At 37.3% G+C, this 23,752-nt stretch overlaps 1 long non-coding RNA gene across 1 annotated transcript in view; it reads left to right on the forward strand.

The window, feature by feature from the left end:
* The first annotated feature begins 10,396 nt into the window (after nucleotides 1-10,396).
* LOC105528081 overlaps nucleotides 10,397-23,752 on the forward strand; it is a 96,036-nt gene continuing 82,680 nt past the window's right edge. Inside the window, exons 1-3 of the long non-coding RNA XR_001004310.1 lie at nucleotides 10,397-10,578; nucleotides 12,707-12,857; nucleotides 13,948-14,142. This is a non-coding gene — a long non-coding RNA (uncharacterized LOC105528081). The remainder of the gene's footprint in view (nucleotides 10,579-12,706; nucleotides 12,858-13,947; nucleotides 14,143-23,752) is intronic.

Raw genomic sequence — 23,752 nt, forward strand, 5'->3', positions numbered from 1 at the left:
AGGTCTTGGTCCTCTCTCTTTCTCTTGCTTCTCTGTGAGATACAGAAGAGAGATGCCTGGGCTTTTTCCTTAGAACCACACAAACTCCTGCTGTTGCCTTCTCCCTATTTGCGGCAATGCTGACTCACCTCAGACAAGGTGCCAGCATGACCCCAACCCTCCAGTGCCACTCAAGCAACAGCAGCAACACCTAGGAGGCCCATAAACCAAGATACCTCTTGGGGTAGCTTATCTCTCCATGGTGGCCACTGGGAGCTGCTCATCTGTCCTACTGGAGTCTGGGTTCCATATCTTTAGATTCTCTCTTGCTGCTAGCAAAATGGCTTCCCTTGTGTTGCCCTGCTTCACATCTTCATTTTGGTGAGGGTCAGAGGTGGGTTAGGAGCCCTGCAATCAATTTGTGTCTGTAGTGAGGCAACTGAATCCACAGCTCCTTGTCCACAGGTCAGTTTAAGAGTAGTTGAGGCTGGGCACGGTGGCGAATGCCTGTAATCCCAGCACTCTGGCAGGCCAAGGCGGATGGATCACCTGAGATCAGGAGTTTGTTACCAGCCTGACTAACATGATGAAACCTCATCTCTACTACATTAAAAAAAAAAAAAAAATTGCCAGATATGGTGGCGCATGCCTATAATCCGAGCTACTTGGGATGCTGAGACAGGAGAATTGCTTGTACCTCGGAGGCGGAGGTTGCAGTAAACCAAGATCACGCCATTGCGCTCCATCCTGGGCAACAAGAGAGAAACTCCATCTCAAAAAAAAAAAAAAAAAAAAGAAGTAGCTGAACCTAGACCTGAGAAATCCTCCTTGCAAGGTGTCAGGTTCCGACATTACTTCTACCCCTCATTCCAGGCTCCTTCCTCACTGATGAAGGGGACTCTCTCAGTGTACCCACCACTGGTTGCAGCCCTCCAGCAATCTCTTTCATCTTCTCTTCTCCTCTCCCCTTACTTACTATTGTCTATGAACTTGAATCGATTTATCTGAACTCCAATTTTTGGCCAGAGTTCAGTTATTTCTTTTTCTGTGGATGTTTGTGTTTTTGTTTGTCTGATAGACTAGTAATGAATCCCATAAAGGTTCATAAGAGGTATTTGTGTGAATTTGTTGTGTATATTGATTCTTTTTCTCTTGTAATGGGGCAGTAGAAATCTTTGATGGCATTTTATATATTTATTGGACCTGGGTTTACCAGGAGTGCTGGTGAAGTGTTTCCAGCCCACTGAATTTTTTTGAAATTAATTCTGAAATGTATGTCTAACTTGATTTAAAAAACCAAAACAATGGTGCCCACAAAATAAAAAGAAAAAAGAGTAAAAATCACCCTTGATCTACCTTGTTGAGTAATCAATCCCTTCATTACTTCCCCATAAGTTAACATCTTATGGATGACAGCCTTGATTTCCATGCTTATCTGTTCATTCATTATTAAAGTGAAATAAAGACCCAAAAGTGTCTATGTAAACAAGATACATGGTATTTTTGTCCATGTAAAAAGTTCATTCTTCTGTATTTTTCCGTCATTCAAATTTTGCACCAAAACATGTTTTCCATTACAGTAGTTTTATAGTCAGTTTTTATGTCTGGTAAGGTAATCATGATAAATATTAATCTTTTAAAGAACAATCCTTGATATTCTTACCTACTGATTTCTAAATACGGATTTATAATAATTTTGTCCTCAGAACCACCACATCAAGGTATCAGTAACAATTAAGTTATACCCATTGTATTGGAAATAGTGATAGCTTTGTAAAATTTCATCTTTCCATTTAGTTATATATAGGTATATATCTTCATTTATTAAAGTGTCCTAGTAAGATTTGCTAGTCAGGGTTCACCAGAGAAACATAATAAACAAGACATATATCTATTACCTAAGTTGACCCATAAAGGTACCCATTGCAATAAGATTTATTACATTTCTTCACATTGTGCTTATTTTCAAAGTTTATTCCATGAAAGTTCATATTTTTGCTTGCTATTATAAATTAGGATGCCTTTCTCACATTATGTTTTAAAGTATAACGTTCTGGCATAAGTAATACGTATAAAACTTGTAGAAAAAATCTTGGCACATGGGAAAGTCTTAATGAATACTGTTGTTCTGTGTATATTTATTTTGCATCTAGGCACCTGTGTTAGTTCATTTTGTGCTACTATAACAGAATACCACAGACTAGGTAACTTATAAAGAGCAAAGCCTTATTTCTTACACTTCTGGGAGCTGAGAAGTCCAAGAGCGTGGTGCCAGCATCTGGTGAGGGTCTTCGTGCTGTGTGATAACATGGCAGAAGTGCAAGTGAGAATGAGAAATAGAGGGAGTAAATTGGGCCAAACTCATCCTTTTATGAACCCACTCCCAGGATAACTAACCCACTTCTACAATAATGGCATTAATCCACTGACCTAATTACTTCTTAAAGGCCCCACTTCCTAATAACATTACAATTGGAATTAAGTTTCAACATAAATTTTGGAGGGAACATTCAAATCATAGTAGCACTTAATTCTCTCTAAAATTTCCTTTTGTTAAATATTTTATCTTGTATTTATAAATAATATAATCTATAAATAAGTTTAATTTTTCCCCTTTATTTCAATAAATGCCTTGACAAATGGAATTACCTGAAAGTAAAAAGCTTCTGCATGGCCAAAAAAAAAAAAAATGAAGAGACAACCTACACATTGGGAGAAAATATTTGTAAATCATACATTGGGTAAGAGGCTAATATAAATAAGATATTAGGAACTCAAACTACTCAACAACAAGAACCCAAATAACCCTATTATAAAATGGGCAAAGGACTCAGGTAGACATTTCTGGGAAAAAGACATACAAATGACCAACAGAAATATTAAAAATGATCAGTATCTCTAATCATCATGGAAAGGCAAATTAAAACCACAATAAAAATCACCTCATACTTGTTAAAATGGCTACTATCAAAAAGATGAAAAAGCAAGGGTTGGTGAGGCTGTGGAGAAAAGAGAGTGCTTGTACTCTTGTACACTGTTGGTGGGGATGTAAATCAATAAATGCATTGCTTATTGTTTTGGCTGGATCCTCAAAAGCACATCTTAGTAATATTAATAAAAGAAGACATTTTGGTCTTATTCCTGAGAATAACGGGAACCCCATTATTGCATGTTAATTTTCTCCAATAAATTCCCTTTGTTTCATTTAGGGACAGTTTTTTGCTTTGTTTAGCCTGTCCTCCTTCATACTTTGTATTTTTCTCATTGTCAGGTCACCCTTAGTTGTCTATTTTTAGCAATGTGACAATAAAAGCCATTTGGCAACTCTTCGTACACGGACAGAGCTTCAGTAAAGTCCATCAGACTTCACTGAAGAGTGATGGGGATGGGAAATTTTTGTGATGCTGCCTCAAATGTCAGAAATTGGGGCCTCTCAATTCCTCCAGCTTTTAGATCTTTTTGACTCCTTTATTTGAAAGCATTAGCCGAGACTTCAGGAGTGTTGCACACAGGGTGTGTGTGGAATTAACTATACAGACTTGAAATGACTCCCTTTTGCTGTCAGGCTCATGTCTTGTTCTTTCGTTTTCTTCTGTACCTTGTACCTAATGTTTCTGAGTCTCAAATCTTTCCGAGCTACTGGAGGGGTAGAATGGCTTTTTCTCCTGTATCATTTTAAATTGTAGTTTTTTTGTTTGTTTTTGTTTGTTTGTATTTTTTGAAACAGAGTCTTGCTCTGTCACCTAGGCTGGAATACAGTGACGCAATCTCAGCTCACTGCAACATTCACCTCCAGGTTTCAAGCAATTCTTGTGCCTCAGCCTCTGGAGTGCTGGGACTACAGGTGTCTATCACCATGCCTGGCTAAGTTTTGTATTTTTAGTAGAGACAAGGTTTCACCATGTTGGCCAGGCTGATCTGGAACTCCTGACCTCTGCCTCGACCTCCCAAAGTGCTGGGATTACAGGCGGGAGCCACTGCACCCAGCCAAATTCTAATAAGTCTTTAAATTAATAATTTTGTTAGCTTCCTGATTTAGAGCCTTCTAAGATATGAAAACATTATTTAATTTCTAATTTTCTAAAAGCTTTTAAAATTAGGAATTTCAACGCCTTTTGGAAACTCTTGAATTTTCTGATTTTTATTATTTACCCATTATTAAACTTTTCCTCCTCATTCTCTAATTCTTCAGCACTAATTGAGTATTTGCTATGCTGTAGATGCTTCTTAGAGAATACAAAACTAAGTAGAAGATACCCTGGGCCATCACAAAGCTTTTAATATAATTGAGAACCTGTTTAAACAATTAAGTATAATTAAATAAGTGTAAAATGATGTACAGGGAAAATGCTGTGGGGATCAAAGGAAGAAGCACTTAATTAGAAATTAGAATATTAGGGAAAGTTCCACATTGCTGTTGTCATTTGGGTTGGAATTTGAAGCATGAGAATCTCTTTTCTATAGTACTAATAGGGAGTTGTGATGGGCTTGCGATAATATTCTGGGCCAAAGAACAGTAAGAGAAAAACCAAAAGTGTGGGGGAAAAAGTGAGAATACATGGATAATGACAAATAACCTTCTCTGCTTGTTCTCTAAGCTATATGGAAGAGGAGATGTATTTCAAAGTTGAAGGGGTCAGATTAATGAAAGCCTTGAAGGATTTTTGTCTTTATGCCATGTGTGTGGACATTCAGACTTGTCAAATAGTTTTTACAATAGCAACATGATCAAAACTCGGTTTCACAAAGGTAAATCTGGGGAAAGTGTAAAGGATGCATTGGCAAGGTGAAAGATCAGAAGCAGGGAGCCTGGTAAAAGGCCAGAGTTCAGAAAGAGATTAATAGAGTCAAAACTAAGGCATTGGGCATAGTAACTGCAAGAAAGGGATAGATAGGAGAGTCACTTGGAATATATAATTGATAGAAATCACAAACTCATTGGAAATAAGGACTAATTAAAAAAAAGCAGAAATGAAGAATACATCAAGCTTTCCAGCCTGACTAACTTGAAGAGTTGCAGGATGATTCCCCAAAGTAAACACAAGAAGTGAACAGAAGAGAATAAAAGAAAGGTAATAGGATGCTCCTGAAAGATACCATGTCAGAAAGTACCACTCAAAGCTTCTTTGGTCACAGGAAGGAAAAGCTTCCCTACACTTTGGAGTAGTCACAATTTCTCCATGTGGAGCGAAGTTCTAGCTTCATTATATTGGTGCTATACCTAAGAAGTTACAGAATTTGATGAAGAATAGCTGAGAGATTAACTTAGGCTACAATGGAAAACCAGATTATAGATACCTGAATAATAAAATGCAATCAGAAGTGGTGGCTCTCCAACAAAGACAGTGATGCTTGAGGGTGAGGTTTACACATACACACACATACACACAATACATGAACACATACTCACTTGTAGAAGGCCATTCATGGTGCGAAAATTGCATTAATAAGAACCTGGGTGATCTTCAACCCAGGACTGAAAGACAAAATTGAGTCTGCCTTGGAATCACCATTGATCAATGCTAGAATGCAACTGTGCATGACTACATAACTCAAGTTTGTGCCAAGGAAAGGTAACCCTAAGCTTTTTTCTTCCATCCATTCAGAACAAGCAGAGACACCCACCTAATTTCTTAGATGCTTTAATCATGGCCATGCATCAGTCTGTTATTCTGACTCCTCCTGGGCCACTGTGGAGTGATGCTGGCTGTGTCCTTAAAACAGAGGAAACTCTTCTGGGAGGGGGAGTTGAATATCTAGCACTAAAAGCGCTGCCCTAACTCTAATCCACACTGGACTCTCCCAGAGGCATGGTGTCAAGCAAAACAAGGGGATGGGGATGGAAGTACAGGACTTCTTCTCTTGTGGCTGGAATTTCTGTAAGAGTTAAACTTTGCCACTCTGATTCCTAAAAAAACCTACTTCCCCAGGGCAGAAATGTGGCCCCTAGAGAACATAAACAAGCGCAGAAATGCATTCTTTCTGAAAAGAAGAATTTCTCTGTGTCACTTTGAGTATCCGCTTTCGCCAGATGATCCATCCACTTTATTTAGGTTGAGCTAATATAACTATCAGCCATAGTTTGCTAATTTCCCTTTTCTGATTTCCTGATCAGGGTGAGTGTCCCCTTCTAAAAATCTTCAAGCCACTTGTTGTTCTTTGGATATATCAACTTTTCCTTTCTCCTACCTGCCATCTACTACACTTCTTGAAATTTTCCATCCTTAGTTATATTAATTAGTCAAGAATTTCCTTGATATTGATTTTGTAACCACACGATAACTTTGTTAAAACATTCTTCCACAGTATAATTTCCCTTGGGTACTACCATGGCCTGGGGATGATCCTATAATGGAGAGACTCTGAGTGAGGATAACAATAATAAAATTTTGCAGTTAGTCCAAAGACTTATGGATGAGAAACTTCAAAACATTTTTGTGGTTACCTCTGCAGCGTTAGGCAAAAATCTAACCTCTGATCTTCAGATGATAGACTATTAGGGCTGGGCTGATGTTACACAGACACTTGGTGTGGGAGCCAGGGTTTTAGGTAAGGCACATCCCCTAGAAGGCCTTAAAACAGAGAATGCCTGGTCATGCAAGACGCAGCAAGCTGGTAGGACCTGGCTTCTGTCCTGCTTGGTATGGCATCATGAAAAAATACTATGCCTGTCTGTACAACAGATCGGTGTCTCCTTAATAATACCCAATTTTGTTTTCAACAGAAAGTAGTTTATATACTGAAGGTATTAGTCATTATAATCTTCTATAATCCCTCACTTTTGTATCGTACTTCTCAGTTTATAAAACTCTGCACACACTTGATCTCATTTAATCTTCCTATGACCTCAGGCAGTATACTTTATTAACCTCCCTTTGCAAGTGTGATGACTTAGAACCGTGGAGATTGAAGCAACTTTTCCAGGTCTTTCGCTCCTCCTCCTCAAGTACTTTGTCCAGTAAACCACAACTGTTGCATGATCAAGGACCTGAATAGTTGGTTCAAGCCTCAAGCCTGGCTTGGAAACATGCATCAGCAGAGTTGCTCTTGATATTCCTTTAGAACTGGGCTGTATATCCTTGCTCATCACGTTTCTACTGTCATGTGTACACATTCTTTCCCTCCTTGCCTTAGTTAGAAACTGCTCACCCCTCCAATCTCAGCTGACTTGTTGGTCCCTTTTGGAAGCTCTCTCTGACTCCACTTACATCCAGCTCATCCTGTATTCTCTGCCTGTAACAAACTTCTCTTTTGTGTAATTATGTGATTAATGTTTATGTCCCCTTGGAAGCCCTTGTATGTCTATTGAGCAAGAAAAATCTGTTTTTGTTCGTTGTTATGTCTCAGTGCCCAACAGTTTCTACCCCATAATAAGCACTCAATATATATGTTTTTGAATGGTTGAATGAATAATTAAGTTTTACTTGAATAGGTTCGCCCATTTGTTGGAAAAGCAATAATTTAATAATCTAGTACTGGAAATGTATTTAAAGACTTTTTCTCCAACTAAGCACATTTTCTTATTGTGAAACAGACCATGAATCCAATCCCCCTGATACTTAAACTATTCCATGGAAGTAAATGAAGCTACATAAAATTAGTTAAGTCAAGCAGAGGAGTATTTAAGAAGTTTCAGTTTGAGCACATAAAACTAGTTTCATCCAGAAAGAATTATTGAATTTATCAAAGACATCAAGCTTTTTTGTTTCCCCAGGAAGGCTAGCCACAGAAAGACTTTCATACCAGTGGATTAAATTAATATCCAAGTATACATTTCAGTTTAGGGTAAAGGTAAATGTATCAAAACTGGCCCAAACTATAAATGTCAACTTGTGAGGCACTTGTCTGGCATGCACAAGCTTTTCTCATGAGGATGCTAAATCATGAACTGACAATCTGATTTGTCCATTTTGTCTTTGATGCTAATGCTGTAGCAGGATTGCATACTTATATTGTTATTTATAGGAAGTCTGTCACAGAGGAGTTTGAGAGGTGACACAGAATTTATTATCTTTATCCATGCTTTTAATAACACTAACAGACAATTCAGTGAGAGCTGGTGCAATTCCCACTGTACAGACAGAGTAAACGAGGCAGATCATATTGCTGGCTCTGTGCTTCAAGAATTAGATGAGCCAGAAAAATGCCTTTGGTGAAACAAGTTTCTTGCATTGACCTGTGAGAGGTATTACTGTGAAATTTCATCCTCCTAAAAAAGTGACTTTGCAATGAAGGAGTATCTGTAGAATAAAACCAATGAAGAGCTATAGGAAGCTGCACAGAGTTTGCCACATGACACCCCTATTGCTCTAGTGGGAAGCAGCCCAACAGCAAGGGAAGACAGGGAGTTGGGAGACCTGGGTTCCAGTTCTGGTTTACAGCAACTTTCTGACTAATCATTGGCAAGTCACTTTACTACTCTGGCTCACAGTTTTTATACCTATAAAATGAGGAAAATAAATTATGTATGGCTCCAAATGTGAAATTGCTGCTTGGCTGCATCAGAAAGACCAGGGACTTTTTAAAATGCAGATTCCTGGCTTCTTTCCAAGACTTAACAAATCAGAACCTTTGGGGGAAGAGTCAAAACTTGGGAATCTATATTTTTAATAGCTCCATAGATGATTCTTGCAAATTAATGAAATACAGCTGGAATACTTTCAGCCACAGATTGTAAGGTCTGGCTCCTTCATTCAACAACCTAATCACAATCCATATCTCCAGGGCAGCAATGGAGGCTGTGGAGGTATCTCTGGTTTTGATACAGTACAACTGTTCATCAGGATGTACTGCCTGGGATGGTTAATGTGTACAAAAAATAGGTAGAAAGAATAATAACTACTATTGATAGTATAAAAGGTTGACTATAGTCTTAATCTTACGTTGTAAATAACTAAAAGAGTATAATTGGAATGTTTGTAACACAAAGAATAAATGCTTGAGGGAATAGATATCCCATTTCCCATGATGTGACTATTTCACATTGCATGTCTGTATCAAAACGTCTCATGTACCCCACAATTATATGCACCTCATATGTACCCACAAAAATTAAAAATTTGAAAAAAATGGAAAAAGATGTACTGCCTGGATTTTCTAGGCAATGCATACTTTGAGGAATATAGAGCTAAACTATTACTAGTCCCTTCAGGTCCATAAATGTCATAAAATAGAAATGGGACATAGCTCTGCCAACAAAGGAGACCCATGGAAAGCTTTTGAGAAGACTGTCATTCACAACTTGCATCTTAGGAAGTTATCTCTTGCAGTAGGTTGGTGGACTACCTGCTGCTGCAACCTAGGCAATGGGTCATGAGCACCAGAACCAGGGTAGTGACCTACTGCATACCTAAACCAAGCCAAAGACTGTCAAGTTGACCCTATAGCCTTTTAGAATGAATGGTGGCACTTCAGAGGCACGTGTGTGTGTATGTGTATTGTGTATTTTTCTATATGACTGTGTTTCTTAAACATTTAAGGACATTTGTGCTCTTTCAATATACCTAGATGTGGTGTATGTATGTACATGTGTTTAAGCAGTTTTGGTGGTGTTTTGGGATGTGGGATCCAGAACTGCTAGAAACTCCAGTGGGAATTTGGAATTAGAAAAGTGATAATTTTCAGACTTGTATTTCTTTCATTTAAACAACTGAATCATAATTAAGACATACTTTCAGCATACTGTGTGTAATTAACTTTGTTTCCTGTGAAAACCTTTACATTTTGAATCAAGATAATGTTTTTTAGTTAAGACCTTTTGGCACAACATTTTAAAAATCAAAATGATGATTTTTAGGGTTAAAACCTTTACATTTCAAAGTAGTAAGAGTTGTATATTGAAGCTAGAATTTTTTAAAGCCAATTCATGTTTGGGTATTTAGCTCATCTTGGCTTTTTTTTTTTTTTTTCTTGTTGTACCTCCTAACTGATAGTTTATCCTTATACAAAAGATAAAAATTTAAACCTGTTTATGCTAATATGCAATAACTACTTTATTATTGCATCTTAATTTCTGCTCTCAAAATCTTGTTTCAGGGATCTTAAGGGTGGTGGAAATCTCTGTAAGATGTCTTTGGTCTAAGCTACTTGGTTACCAAGATGCCAGTTCAAGAACTAATGACAATTGATATTCATGATTGTATTTGTTTCAGGCAATCCATGCTATGGTTCCTTGAACGTCTTCCAAATGGTAGCCTTCTCTAGGCAATATTGTCCATTCTGTTATGTTATCAACAAAAGACTCTGGCTTTTCTCTTTGGCGCCACAGAAATTTATTGAGATACCATCATGAGCTCATTGCTATACTCAGTGCTTTTAGACAGGGATCTATGAGCTGTCTGGAAACACAGAGCCCACAACAGGCTTCATTTGAAATCTCACAGTTGAAATATGTGATATATTAAAGTTCACCTTGCAGGTGTGGGCATTCAGATCACCAACGCTGTGACCTCGCTGTGTGCATGGGAGCTACTACAGGAAGGAAGCTTACAAATGAACTGCATGGATCCCACATTTTGCTAAAATCAAATAGGACCTTTCTCTTCTTTGTTGAATGCCGTAATGCACAAGAAATAAGCCAGCAGAATGCTCACGTCCAAGGTACTCATTCTTTTCACCTAATTCAAAGAGAGCCAGTTTCATCACTTTTATTCTGCAAGAAAAATTTCACCATGAGACAACCAGTTTCCCAAAAGAGAGTGAAATCTTTTATATTTTAAGAGAGTAAAAAGTAAATTTTTCTATTTAATGAAGGGTTTCTATTCAAACAACTCTTGCTTCTCATCAGAAGTTGTCCTTATATAGGAGAAATTACCTGGACTTTAAATTACCTGGACTTTGCTGTCAAACAGATCTCAGTTCTAATCCTAAATCCAGAACGCAATAGCTTTTGCCTTTTTATATTACTTATGCACTGAGCTTCTGTTGTTTAATTCATGAAATAGAGATAATAATAAAACTTTACGAGACTGTTTTGAGGATTAGATGTTAAAAAAGCTACTGTACTCAGGCTGTATAAGCCTATGAGTACCACTTAAAGAAATTCCCAGATTGTCTCAGGAATGTGCATTAACACACATGTGCATGTGTGTTAATATGTGTGCATGTGAACGTTTATAGTACAGTAAGTATGGGCTGGGCACTGGAGACTTGGGTTTCAGGCTCTCTCTCTGTCCCACTGTCTTTCTGTCTCTGTGTCTCTGTCTTAGCCTCAGTTTCCTCATCCCTCAAAGGAACATATCCCAGGCAGATATCATGACGACTAGTTGAGATGATCTATGTAAAGTACCTGGAACATGGCCAACACTCTATGTAAATACTAGTTTTCTTCCCCCTTTGCCTGTATGCCTTTGCATATGGAGAGAAAGGGGGAGCAGAAGAAAATTAAACGTTGTATATTTCACACTTGCAAAATGATTTCTTAATTATGCTGATGATGATATTGAACATCCATTGCTTACTTTGAACAGTGAAAATCACTTATACATATTATCTCCTGTAATTCTTACTCCAACCCTTTTTGAGAGATGCTGTTACTACCTCTCTTTTATAGACAGCGAGGTTCAGAAGTTCAGGTAACTCACCTGAGATTGAACATGGGTCTCCCAGATTCCAAAGTCAACCGAAGTGTTCAAGCGTTTGCTTTTCTGCCTCCCTAACCAAGTTGCCTTGTCCTTTATTCATGAGTGCTTTGTTTGTTTTTTGTTTTGTTTTTGTTTGTTTGTCTTTTTATAATCTTTAAATCTTTAAATGTAGACTAGGAAGAGTACTGTCTTAAAAATACAGACAGCACTAACCTCAGTTGTCTTTAGACCTGTGCTAGTCCAGAAGGTATCTTTTTATTCAGCCTGAGTATTTGATTGTTGCTTTTATAAGTACATAATTGAGAGACACTGAGGAAAAAAAGACAGCACTGCACTTTCTCATTTGCTTTGCAACAAAGGTATATGGTTTGAAGAAGCCTTGCGCTTAAATGATTAGACAGCTTGTGTGACTAATAAGAATATTGTCCCTAAAGGAAAGTAGAACATCTTACGAATACAAGAGCACTCAATTAGAGTTTTAAATTAGAGTGTAATTTTGTGTTTTTTTACTCTTTTTTTTGAGAAAGAAAGAGAGAGCTTTTAATCTTTTAGGTGGCCTACTTTTGGTGAAAAAACAATTTTAGGAAGTGTTTAAATTTAAAAAGCTACCCTGTGTCTTGTTTAATTTTGGACCTAGTCCAGTCCCTGAAGGACTAGAAGCAGATAAGTTTGCTTATACCTGGCTTTTTAAGTCCCTTCATTTTATAATTCAAAACAGGGATGAGCTGTTGATATGGATTACTGCACTCAGTATAATGAAATTGTCAATATGCTTTGAGATGCACGGCATGTAATCAGACATGTAGAGAAATAGCCCATTCAACCTCTGAAACAAAAGATTTGCCTTTGAGACCATGACTGTATGACTGTACAAAGCAACCATGCTCTTTATTTAGGAAATAAAAGGTAATAGGGGTAGTTTTCTCAACATGAAACCAAACGTAGTCTTTGACCCAAAACACTTTCCTTTATAGTTTCCATGGACATTTTCCAGGTGGATAAATCAAAGGTTATTGTTTGATTATGGTAGGCCAGGCTCTTGTCTTGTCTGATCAATACTATTATACTTCCTATGACTTTAGAGAGAAGAACAACATGGACGATAAAGACCAATGTGGTTTTTTGTAAATCTAATCTTTTGAAAGGTCTGCCTTCATCTACCACCTGAGCTGGCATGAAACAACTTCTGGGGTTCAAATCTTCTAAACAATGACGCAAGTCTTAGCAAATTTCAAGAACAATTTAAAGAGGGAATAAACACCTTTTTGTTTAACTTGGATCAATTATCTCCTTTTGGTAAGTCTCTTTTCCCATCCTGTGTATTTCTTGTCTGCTCTATCGTTTGGAAGTTTTCTGATAAGAACATTAGTAGAAACTATCAACTGGACCCTGCAATGTTCTGGGTATGGTTGTAAATGCTTTACACTTACATTTTATCTAATGCTTTAAGCGTTGTGAAGGTGGGTTTTGTGTCTCCATTCTATGAATGACTGAAGAGATAAAGTGACTTGTAGTTTCCATAACTATATATGGGAGAAGTCAGATTTACCCACCTTTACTCTTGATCATGCAGATATACTCATTAAGGATTGCTCTTCATCATACAGGTGGACTCATTAAGGATGATGAGGTGGGGTCTAGCTCATTCTGCCCTTGTTCTTTGTAGTCAGACCCATCACCAATTACTGGCTATGCTTTTCTAAAGCCAGTCATGCCAACACAAATTTGGTTAGGATAAGTTTCCTAGAATCCTGGAAATTCAGAGTTTCAAAAAATGCTGGAGGGCACAGGATCCAATTCCTCATATATACTTGTGAGAAACTGAAGACCAGGAAGGCAAACAAGTAAATAAAGCAACAACAAAAACCTTGTCACGATTCACTCAGATGGTAGGTGGCAGGACGGAAATTAATACTCCTTTCTGCTGTGTTCAAATCACTCTGCCTCCATATTACTGGTGATATATTTGCATCTTTACTTGTTTCTAAGAATACATTGCAGAATTTTGCATCATTTTTCAAGTTATTTTTTTAAATACATAGGAATTTTAAAAACCCTTGTTGAGAAAATAACTATAGATGAAAACACAAATAACTGGAATGCTATTTTGAGACATCTCAAACCAGAGTAGGAGGCTGAAAGTAACAAAGTAAACAAGCCACTGAATACAGGAGCTGGAAATAGTGTTAAAAATCATACTGTTCAAAGTTTCTGAAAAATACTCAGGTAGAGGATGACTAGGAGGTACATGATGGGTTTTTGGTGATATCAACACAATTCTAGTATCTATTTGATGATATTAGTTTATCTGTGCACATGTGTTTGTGTGCATATATATATATCTCTGTATGTGTCTATGCATATTTATGTGTATACATTTTTTCAGCTCCCAGCTTCGTGCCAGGTACTGTCCATTGTGCCTGGCAAATATGAATCCCTGCCATCATGAAAAAAGATTGGCCACGAGGATTTTCCCTATAATCCAAGGACTATTTGAAGTTTGAAGTCTTTCAGCTCACACAACACTGGCTATTTTCACCTTTGCCTTCAACTATAAAGGCTGGGCTCTCTGCAGGAGTGGGTAAGTACAGCCCATGGCGGAGAAGAGAGAAAAAGTCTATGAGTGCAGTACAGGCTCTATCACAATCGATGGGCCTCATTAGCCATTCTCAGCCTCATAGATAATGCAGTCGTGGATGGCATCGTTTGGTCTAGTGAAGAATTGCCCAGGAGATTGTGTTGACATCTGAGATTTATTTTAATCCTTTTTTGCAGATTTTCTAACGAGCATTGTAACAAAGTATGCCAAAGAATCATTACGTATCTTATAAAATCTTAATAATACAAAAATTAGAAACGTTTTTCATGCATATGTTCAATGTGTTCAAAGTACTGATTTTGCTTTGCTGATTAGCATATACTGCCCTGTGAGGGGACCCTGCCTTTAAGAAGTCATGCTACCTGGATTGCTGTGTATATTTTTAAATGAGTAGTATGCATGTTATGTTTACAGGCCGCTACTGTCAGATCTTATAGTTTGAACTAAATGATGCAGAATGGACACATACCTATGTACATGGGTTCTTTTTTTTCCACTTATTCACTAAATCCTTATTGATTGTCTAGCTTAAGCATAAAAAATAAAGTGAAAAAATAAGGCTTCAGAAGTAAAGAGATATTTCCAATGTGGAGCAGAAGATGTATTTTGGGGATCTGTCTGGAAAAGTAAGTAACTCCTACAAGGGCATGCAGTCGGAGGAGCGGCCGTAGCAAGAATGTAGGACCCAGGGTTGGATGCAAGCCTTCTTTCCCTGAGTCCACACTGAATAGCTGCGTGATCCCGAGCACAGTATTCCATCATTTTGACCCTCTTTCCTCAACTGGAAAATGAGATTAATCTCACCTACTTTATAGTGCTATTGTGAAGATGAAAGGGACTATTGTATGCAAAATTACCTAGCACGGAGGAGATAGCCTGTAAAGTTTTTCACTTTTTCCCTTTCTGTTATTTAGTGGTGAGATCTCAAGCAATTCAGTATCCTCAAAATGCAGTGTATGGCACATAGGTCATTGCAATACATCTCCTTCATGAAACTCTTCCTGGCCCTGACTTGGCGTCTCATGCAATGTCCTTCCCTTTTCCTCTCCTCTCCCAAACCAGAAATCAGGTTTTTTGTTTATTCTTTCCCCAGATTTCTGCTTTCTTCATCCTCCAGACTTCCTTTTCTCTTGAGCATCTATTTGCTTCCCTTTTCTTTGTACAGCATTTTCTTACTCTTTTTTTTTTTTTTTTTAGTTATACTTTAAGTTCTGGGATACATGTGCAGAACGTGCAGGTTTGTTACACAGGCATACACATGCGATGGTGGTTTGCTGCACCCATCAACCCGTCATCTACATTAGGTATTTCTCCTAATGCTATCCGTCCTCTAGCCCCCCACCCCATGACAGGCCTCGGTGTGTGATATTCCCCTCCCTGTGTCCATGTGTTCTCATTGTTCAACTTCCGATTATGAGTGAGAACATGCGGTGTTTGGTTTTCTGTTCCTGTATTAGTTTGCTGAGAATGATGGTTTCCAGATTCATCCATGTCCCTGCAAAGGATATGAACTCATCCTTTTTTATGGCTGTGTAGTATTCCATGGTGTATATGTGCCACATTTTCTTTATCCAGTCTATCACTGATGGGCATTTGGGTTGGTTCCAAGTCTTTGCTATTGTGAACAGTGCTGCAATAAACATACATGTGCATGTGTCTCTATAGTAGACTGATTTATAATCCTTTGGGTATATACCCAGTAATGGGATTGTTGGGTCAGATGGTATTTCTGGTTCTAGATCCTTGAGGAATCGTCACACTGTCTTCCACAATGGTTGAACTAATTTACACTCCCACTAACAGTATAAAAGCATTTCTTTGGGTTCCATTCTTCTCAAAACCTGTATGTATATCTGTATGTACCCATGTATATTTATATGCATACATTTTTATAGTTCCTGTTGTATGCTGCTACCATGTGACACTACTTCCAGGTTCCTTATTTTCCTGGCATCAAAATAGTATTACTGAAATGGTTTTAATTTGGAGGCTTTCCTGATAATAAATAGGTATAACAAAAACATGAATCATTAAAAAATCAAAATATTCTAAAATCTCCTACAATTCTTACTTATGGTTGTGTCAAGACTTCGTTACAATACTAGCAGATCTTATTTTTACTGTATTTTTACTCCCATCCCTCCCTGTCCAGTCCAAGAGGGGATAATCAGGCTTTTGACTGAAGAGTTTCCATTTTAAAGCTTGCCTGTAAGTCCTGTCCACCATCCATCATGATTACCCCGGCCCAATCCTCACTCTCCTTCAGACAAGGATGTTGTTTCCTAAAGTTAAAGTCACTAAAGAGATATGTTAAGGGGAAGAGAAAGAGGCAAATACCGTGAGCATTGGGAGAGGTGATAGGAAAACATTAGGGGAAATTGTCAAGGACTAGGAAGAAGATGGTGGCCTGAATTTCTCTGAGTAAGGAAAATCGGTGCAGAAATCTAGGGAGGTAGGACAGACCTGATTCCTAGGGAACCTGGGAACCCAGGAAATGAACTCAGCGATTGTAGACTGTAGACACCAGGGCCCCAAGTTGGCAGGGTCAACTGTACCTAATTGTAGCAAAGCAGCTCTGGAATCAATTTAATACATTATGAGTTACCATCATTCCCAGGACTTTCATACAACTCTGGAGTAGAAGGAAGGAGCTCCAATAATAATAATGTAATGAAACTTCCTACCAGTCTAGTTGCATGAGAGCTTAGTGTCATATTAAATCTGATGTAAGAACCTGCATGTGTGCGTGATATTATGTAATTTGCTAGAATGTGTTAAATACAGTGGAGAAAATAAATCAAGAAATGCCGATAGGAAATGTTATAGTTGGAAGAGGTTGGAATTTGAATGTTGTGGACAGGGAAGATCTTACTAAAAAGAAAACACTTAAACAAAGTTTTGAAAAGGGTGAAGGAAAGAACGATGAAGAGATTCCAAGGAAAGAGTATTACAGATAGAAGGAAGAGCAAGGTCTGTGAGGCCTAGAGGTGGTAGCATGCCTGCTCTAGTGAGAGGCACTGAGAAGTTGTTGTAAAACTGCACTGTCCCTGGCCACATAGAGCTATCGGGCACTTGCAATGTGGCTAGCCTGAATGGAGGTATATCGTACACATAAATGACACACCAGATTTCAGAGACTTTGTAATGAAAGAAAAACCTAAACTATATTGTATGCAATTGGTATTGATTGAATGTTGGAAAACAATATTTTGAATATATTATGTCAAATAAAATAGATTATTAAAGTTAATTGCATCTGTTTTATACTGGAAATGTATATGTTGCTACTGGAAAATTTAAAATTGTACTTCTTTCATGTAGCTCACATTATATTCTTCTGGCAGTACTGTTGGGGAACATGAGATCTGAAAGGTAATGATGCCCATTTTTTAATGCTCCTTAGGCCATTATGAGACATTTGCATTTGTTCTAAGAGAGAGGTTATTAATTTCAAATTATTTACCAAAATTGGGATATCACTAAGAATAATTTGTTATACTGCTCTCTCTCTATATATATAAAATACTACAATATATATATGTTATACTGAAATATATATATAGCTATATATAACTATATATATACACATAACCAGATGTATAAAAGTATAAAATGTATAAAATGTATAAATGTATAAAAGTATAAAATGTATAAAATGTATAAAACTGGATATATATATAGCTATATATACATAACTAGATGTATAAAACACACACACATATATATAACACCTTTGAGCAGAAGATGAGCATAATCTACCATTTTTATAACTGGATCACACTGGATACTCTTCTAGGTTGTAGGAGGACAAGGATGAAATCAAGGACACCTATTAAAGGGCATTCCAATAATCCAGGCTAGAGATGGTGCTGACTTGGGTAGCAGCATAGATAATGATATGTGGTCAGATACCAGAGGAATTTCTGATACATTCAAAGTGTGATGTAAGAAAAAATGAATGAGAATTACTCCCCAGAACGTTTGTCTTGAACATCTATGCAGATTTGTTTTTCATTCAGTGAGATGGAGAAGATGAGGAGAGTGGATTGGGGCAGAAGCTCAGGAGTTTAGCTTTTACGTGCTGAGTTTGAAACACTTCTTGGGCATCCAGGTAGAGGTTTATGGAGGTAGTTTAATAATCAGGAAGCGGTTTTGGTGGAAGATAAACTTTGGAAGATCATCATTATAAAAATTGGCATTTGGTACCATGAAATTAAATGGTATCACCAAGGGAGCGAAATAGAGGTGGGGAAGAGAAGAGGCAGGAGGATCGAGGCAGGGGGAACTCAGAGAGTTCATGAGCAGAATTACTGCTACAGCTGCCCTGGAACACACTTTCTAGCACTCACATCTGGGGTTCTCATTGATGTAGACTTATTCAGAAGGAGAAACACCAGTACTAATTGGAAAGGTCCTGTGTGTTCTGGGCTAGATAGTTACAGCAGCAAGAGTGTTAATCAGTGTGAGAAAAGTCAGATGTAAAGTATATTCCCCCATATATAGATATGTCATTGTTTAAATGGAAAAATTATGCTGCAATGAGCTCTAGTTATATCCCAATTTTGGTAAATAATTTAAAATTACAGCAATCTCATACCATAGTGTGACATCAATTATCTTAAAGCCTCCCTGCAATTTCTTAGTAAAATGTTAATTTTACATCACCTTCATTTTTTAGTGCTACCCAATACCAGATTTGAAGTCCAAATAAAGATGACAAGGTCTTAGAACTCTGCAATAGTGGAGTCGCTGTGACATACACTGTCTAAATACACATTATGGAGACATTTTCAGGTGCTCTTGACCTTGTCCTCTGGAAAATATGCTCCTTGTATGTCCACTTAGTGCTACATTTTGAACCATTGCCTCTGAGGTTTCTAAGTCTCTTTTTCCCCTTGAACTGGATCAACATGTTCATTTCTTAAAGGTGAAGGTTCCTCAGAGGAGTAGAAGGTAGAGGCTGAGTGACCAAAAGCAGAATAATATTATCCTACTGCAGAATACCTACGATGTAATATGAAAAATTAACTGTTTCTTCTAGAAGAAGGAGTTCCCTCTATTCGTCTGGCTTGAAAGTGAATATAGTGTGGATAGCTAAGAATTCAGGTTCTGGGGCTGTACTTCCTGAGTTCAAATATTGGTTCTCCCATTTTGTAGTCATTTGATCTTGGGTAAAAATTTAATCTCTGTGTCTCAGATGTCTCATCTGTACAATGGGGATAATACTGTTATTGACATCATAGAGTTGTTGAAAGGATTAAATGACTTAATACTTGTTAAACCTTATAATAGTGCCTCGCTAAGCACTCTATACATGTTATCTATTTTTATTTTCTGTCTATCCATTGCATGTGGTGTTCTGAAATAGCTGTCATCAGGAAGTATTTGTTCTTATTTTGCACAAAAAAATCAATTTTAGTTTTTGAGTCCCCATCCTTTTGAAACTGAGGATGTCATGAAAGCCCAAATTTTGTAGTTTTTTCCTACTGCCTGGACTCCTCAGACCTTTAGTCACACACTCACATGAGTTAATTAAAAGCCATTCTTTGTCATAGCCCTTTTGATTTCTTTATGTCCCCAAGTTCTGCTGCTTTTGTGCTATGTGCCACATTGTCATTTCCTCTAGGGGCTTGCCATGTCCTTTAGGTACAATCAGAACATAATTCAATCATTCAAGGTGGAGTAACAAAGATCAGATTTACCCGTTTGCCTGAAACCACCACAAAATGGATATAATATATGAAGCATGCTTTGTGGGACACTGGACACTGGACAGTGAAATTCAGTGATCCCTGAAAGACAGCAAACAATGTGAGTCCTATAATTGCCCCAGTTTATGCCCAGGAGAGAGTTTCCAAGCCATAGTGCAGAAAAGGGGACCCGGGAAGAGTCTGGCATCCTCCTGGAATTGAGGAGATGGATCTGAGACCCTGGTAAAACCAAAACAGCCAGAGTGTGCTGGACAGAGTACTAGTGAAGAGAGAGCTGCACACAGAGAGAATTCCAGGGAACTGCAGAGGGTTCTCCCCTAGCATTCAAATACTGATGTACACATGCATGTGAGGAAGCTACCCAACATCAAGGAAAGAACCACCTAAAACGATTAGAAACAGCATTGTTCAACATTCAGACAAGTCTGAGAATAGTGCCTGTTCCTATCAGCCATGCTGGAAAACCTCAAGATTTATGAGGCATTGGATAGAATACTTAGGAGGATCTTGCATCAGAAGTGGGAAAAATTAGTCCAAGGCTGAGCACAGCTCTGATCTCACAGAAGAAATCTTAAGTGCAAGACCCAAAAGGATCATGGTACTTCCAAATAACTACATCCTGGAACAAAGTTTCAAAATATTTATAGAAACACAAAATCACCTAGCTTCAACAAGATCATAGTCACAATATGCAGCATCCAACAAAAAATGACTGATTACGAAAAAGCAAAACAATCAATTAAAGCCAACTCAGTACTGACAAAGGTGTTAAATCTAGCAAATAAAGGCATGACATGAGCTAGTAAATAAAGGCATAAAGTGTGCTATTCTATCCATATCACATGTATTTAAAAAATTAAGTAGGAACATAGAAAATGTAGGAAAGACCCAAATCAAACTTTTACAGCTGAAAACTTCAATGTCCAAGATAAAAAATATGCTGGATGCTATTAATGGTAGATTAGACATTGTAAACAAAAGATCAGTGAACTTGAAGGCACAATAGAAACTATTAAAATATAGATTTAAAAAAACAGAAAGAGAAAAATAAAGCATCAGTGGGGCAAATTGCAGTGGCCTGATATATGTGTAATTGGAGTCTCTGAAGGAGTAAGGAAGAAGAACATACATCCAAAGAAATAATGACTGAACATTTTCCATAGTTGCTGAAAATTATAAACTCACAGATTTAAAAAGCTCAATGAACATCGAACACATGAAACATGAGGAAAGCTGCAGCAAAGCACATAATCAAATTTATCAACACCAGTGATAAAGAGAAAAATCTTATAAGCAGCCAGAGGGAAAAGTAAGATACATACTGTACAGAAGAACAAGATAAGGATAACAGGAGATTTCCCATCAGAAACAGCAGAAGCAAGAAGGAAATGGAGCAACATCTTTCAAGTAGAGAAAGAAAAAAAAAGGTCAATCTACAATCCCAGACAGTGAAAATATCTTTAAAAATGAAACCGAAATAAAGACTACTTTTATACATAAAAGGTTCACAGAATTTTATCGCCAGCAGACCAGCCATTTAAGAATGTTAAAGGAAGTTATTAGGGCAGAAAGAGAATTATATCACATAGAAATATGGATCAGCACAAAGGAAAGGAAACTGCCAATACCAGTAACCGCAAAGGAAAAAACAGAATAGAAGTTTCTTATTCAGATCTTTTTAAGTATAATTAAATCTTTAAACAAACAAGCAAAAATAATGTAAAGTCAAGTTTATAATAAATATACAAGTGAAATATATGACAGCACTAACACAAAGGTCAGGAGGGGGAAATGGAAGTCTACTATTGTAAAGTTCTTAAGCTAGATCTGAAGTGATATAATATCACTTGGAGGTAGATTGTGACAAGTTAAAATATATACTACAAACCCTAAAGCAACCACTAAATTAAAGAGTGATAGCTAACAAGCCAACAGAGGAAACCAAACAGAATCATCAAATGTGCTGTCTAATGTATGTTTTCCTTTAAATAAATATTGTGACATGGCACATGGCTTCTGGAAATCTATTCTTTTGAAAAACAGAAAAGTTAATTTTGAAGAAATAGAAAAGCACCTAGGAAAGTGGAGACTAAATCAACCCCAGAAATGCTGGATCTTACACCGATCCCAGGGTATGTCAACCGTCTTTGTCCTGCAAATAACCTGAAAACAAGAAGCTTATCTATCCCAAGACTGTTGTAGGGATTAGTTGGAATTTCAACAAGGAAGTTCAAGACTTGAATCAGGAAGTAATCCACTTCCTTCACTGCATAGGGCAGATTGCAAACTTAAGTGCTGGGTTTCATTTCCAACGTTCAGCCCCTATATGAAGGCCCCATAAGCCTGTCGGAATTGGCTTACAGAACAAGGTGCTATCTAAAGCAAAATCAGTCTCAACAACTAGCCTATGTCTATTAAAATACATTTTAAAAAAGTAAATTTTATAAAAATGGCACAATCTTACCAAAACAGTGAATATCTTTCTACCTGCCGATGTCAACCAATTCTTGGAAGAAAAAAAAACACAGATGGAAGAATATTAACTGAGAAAATAGAGTGGAAGAAACATCAACTTAAAGTATCAACAATGAGATTCCTGTAATAGGAAGAAAAATTGACCTGCCTATCAGAGAACCCCAACCAGGGGATGCAAGTGAGAAGTAGAATAGAAATCAGAGGCATTGTAGAGGTATTATTAGTCTACATATATCACAGCTGTCAGCCCTTATTTCCTACTCCTTCTTGAAAAACACCTGACTGCTACATGTTTATTCCCCAGTCAAAACAACAACAAAGAGGTTTGGGGTTTGGGGTTTTGTTTTTGTTTGTAAAACTGGAAGATATTGTTACAAAAAAGCAGACTAGATAGTGTGAAGGCTAGTGACCTTGAGAAAATCCTCCTCATTCTGGCATGTGAGGAAGACTACCTCCAGTGTAACGGCGAGTCCATGCCCATTCCTGCTGAATTGAAGCTTCCAGCTAATAAACAACTGCCCTCAGTAAGTCTTTCTATTGCTTCATTTTCTAATGTGAAATAATAACCGAGGATCATCAGGCATTTGAGGAAATAATTCACACATATAGGAAAACTGATCAAAAGGAAAATGAAGTGACTCAGGAACAGAGAATAACTTAAAAATCTGAAATCCATATTTATAAAACACCAAGGAAATTTTACATCTGTAAAACCAAATCAGGATGCTATTAAAAAGGAGCTATCAGAAAACAAGAAAGAGCTCTTGTACATTTGAAATACCCTTGCCAAAACTAAAAGAAGATAGGAAAAAGTTGAAAGAAAATGTTTAAAGACGAAGAAAACCACCAAAATGTAGAGCAAAAAGACAAAAAGTCAGAAAACATAGAGGAAAAGGGAGGCATAAATTGAAGACAAATTGGTGAGTTGCTGAAGAAGAAAATGAAGAAAAGGAAAGAGGAGGAACTATCAATGTGCCCAGAAGGTACTCAGCAAATATTTGAAGAATGGGAAAATCAACAGAATCTTCGGTTGGCTGTTTATGAACAATGTGAAGTTGGACAAGTTGCTCATTCTGTCTGAAGTTTCTTCCTTCGCAGCATGGTGGGTGGTGGGTATGAGGCCTTATGTTTTGAAAATTATTTTGCATTTATTATAACTGCCTTTTAAAATTTAATAATTGTTATAAAATAGGACATAGCCCTACAATGTAATATTATCATTGCTATAATAGTATTAATTTTTTTTTCCTTCTAACTTCCAACTTTTTTCTTTTTTTTTTATTTTAATTTATTTATTATTATTATACTTTAAGTTGTAGGGTACATGTGCATAACGTGCAGGTTTGTTACATATGTATACTTGTGCCATGTTGCTGTGCTGCACCCATCAACTCGTCATTTACATC

The sequence above is a fragment of the Mandrillus leucophaeus genome, unplaced genomic scaffold (genome assembly GCF_000951045.1).
Source record: "Mandrillus leucophaeus isolate KB7577 unplaced genomic scaffold, Mleu.le_1.0 Scaffold70, whole genome shotgun sequence".
Taxonomy (NCBI): Eukaryota; Metazoa; Chordata; class Mammalia; order Primates; family Cercopithecidae; genus Mandrillus; species Mandrillus leucophaeus.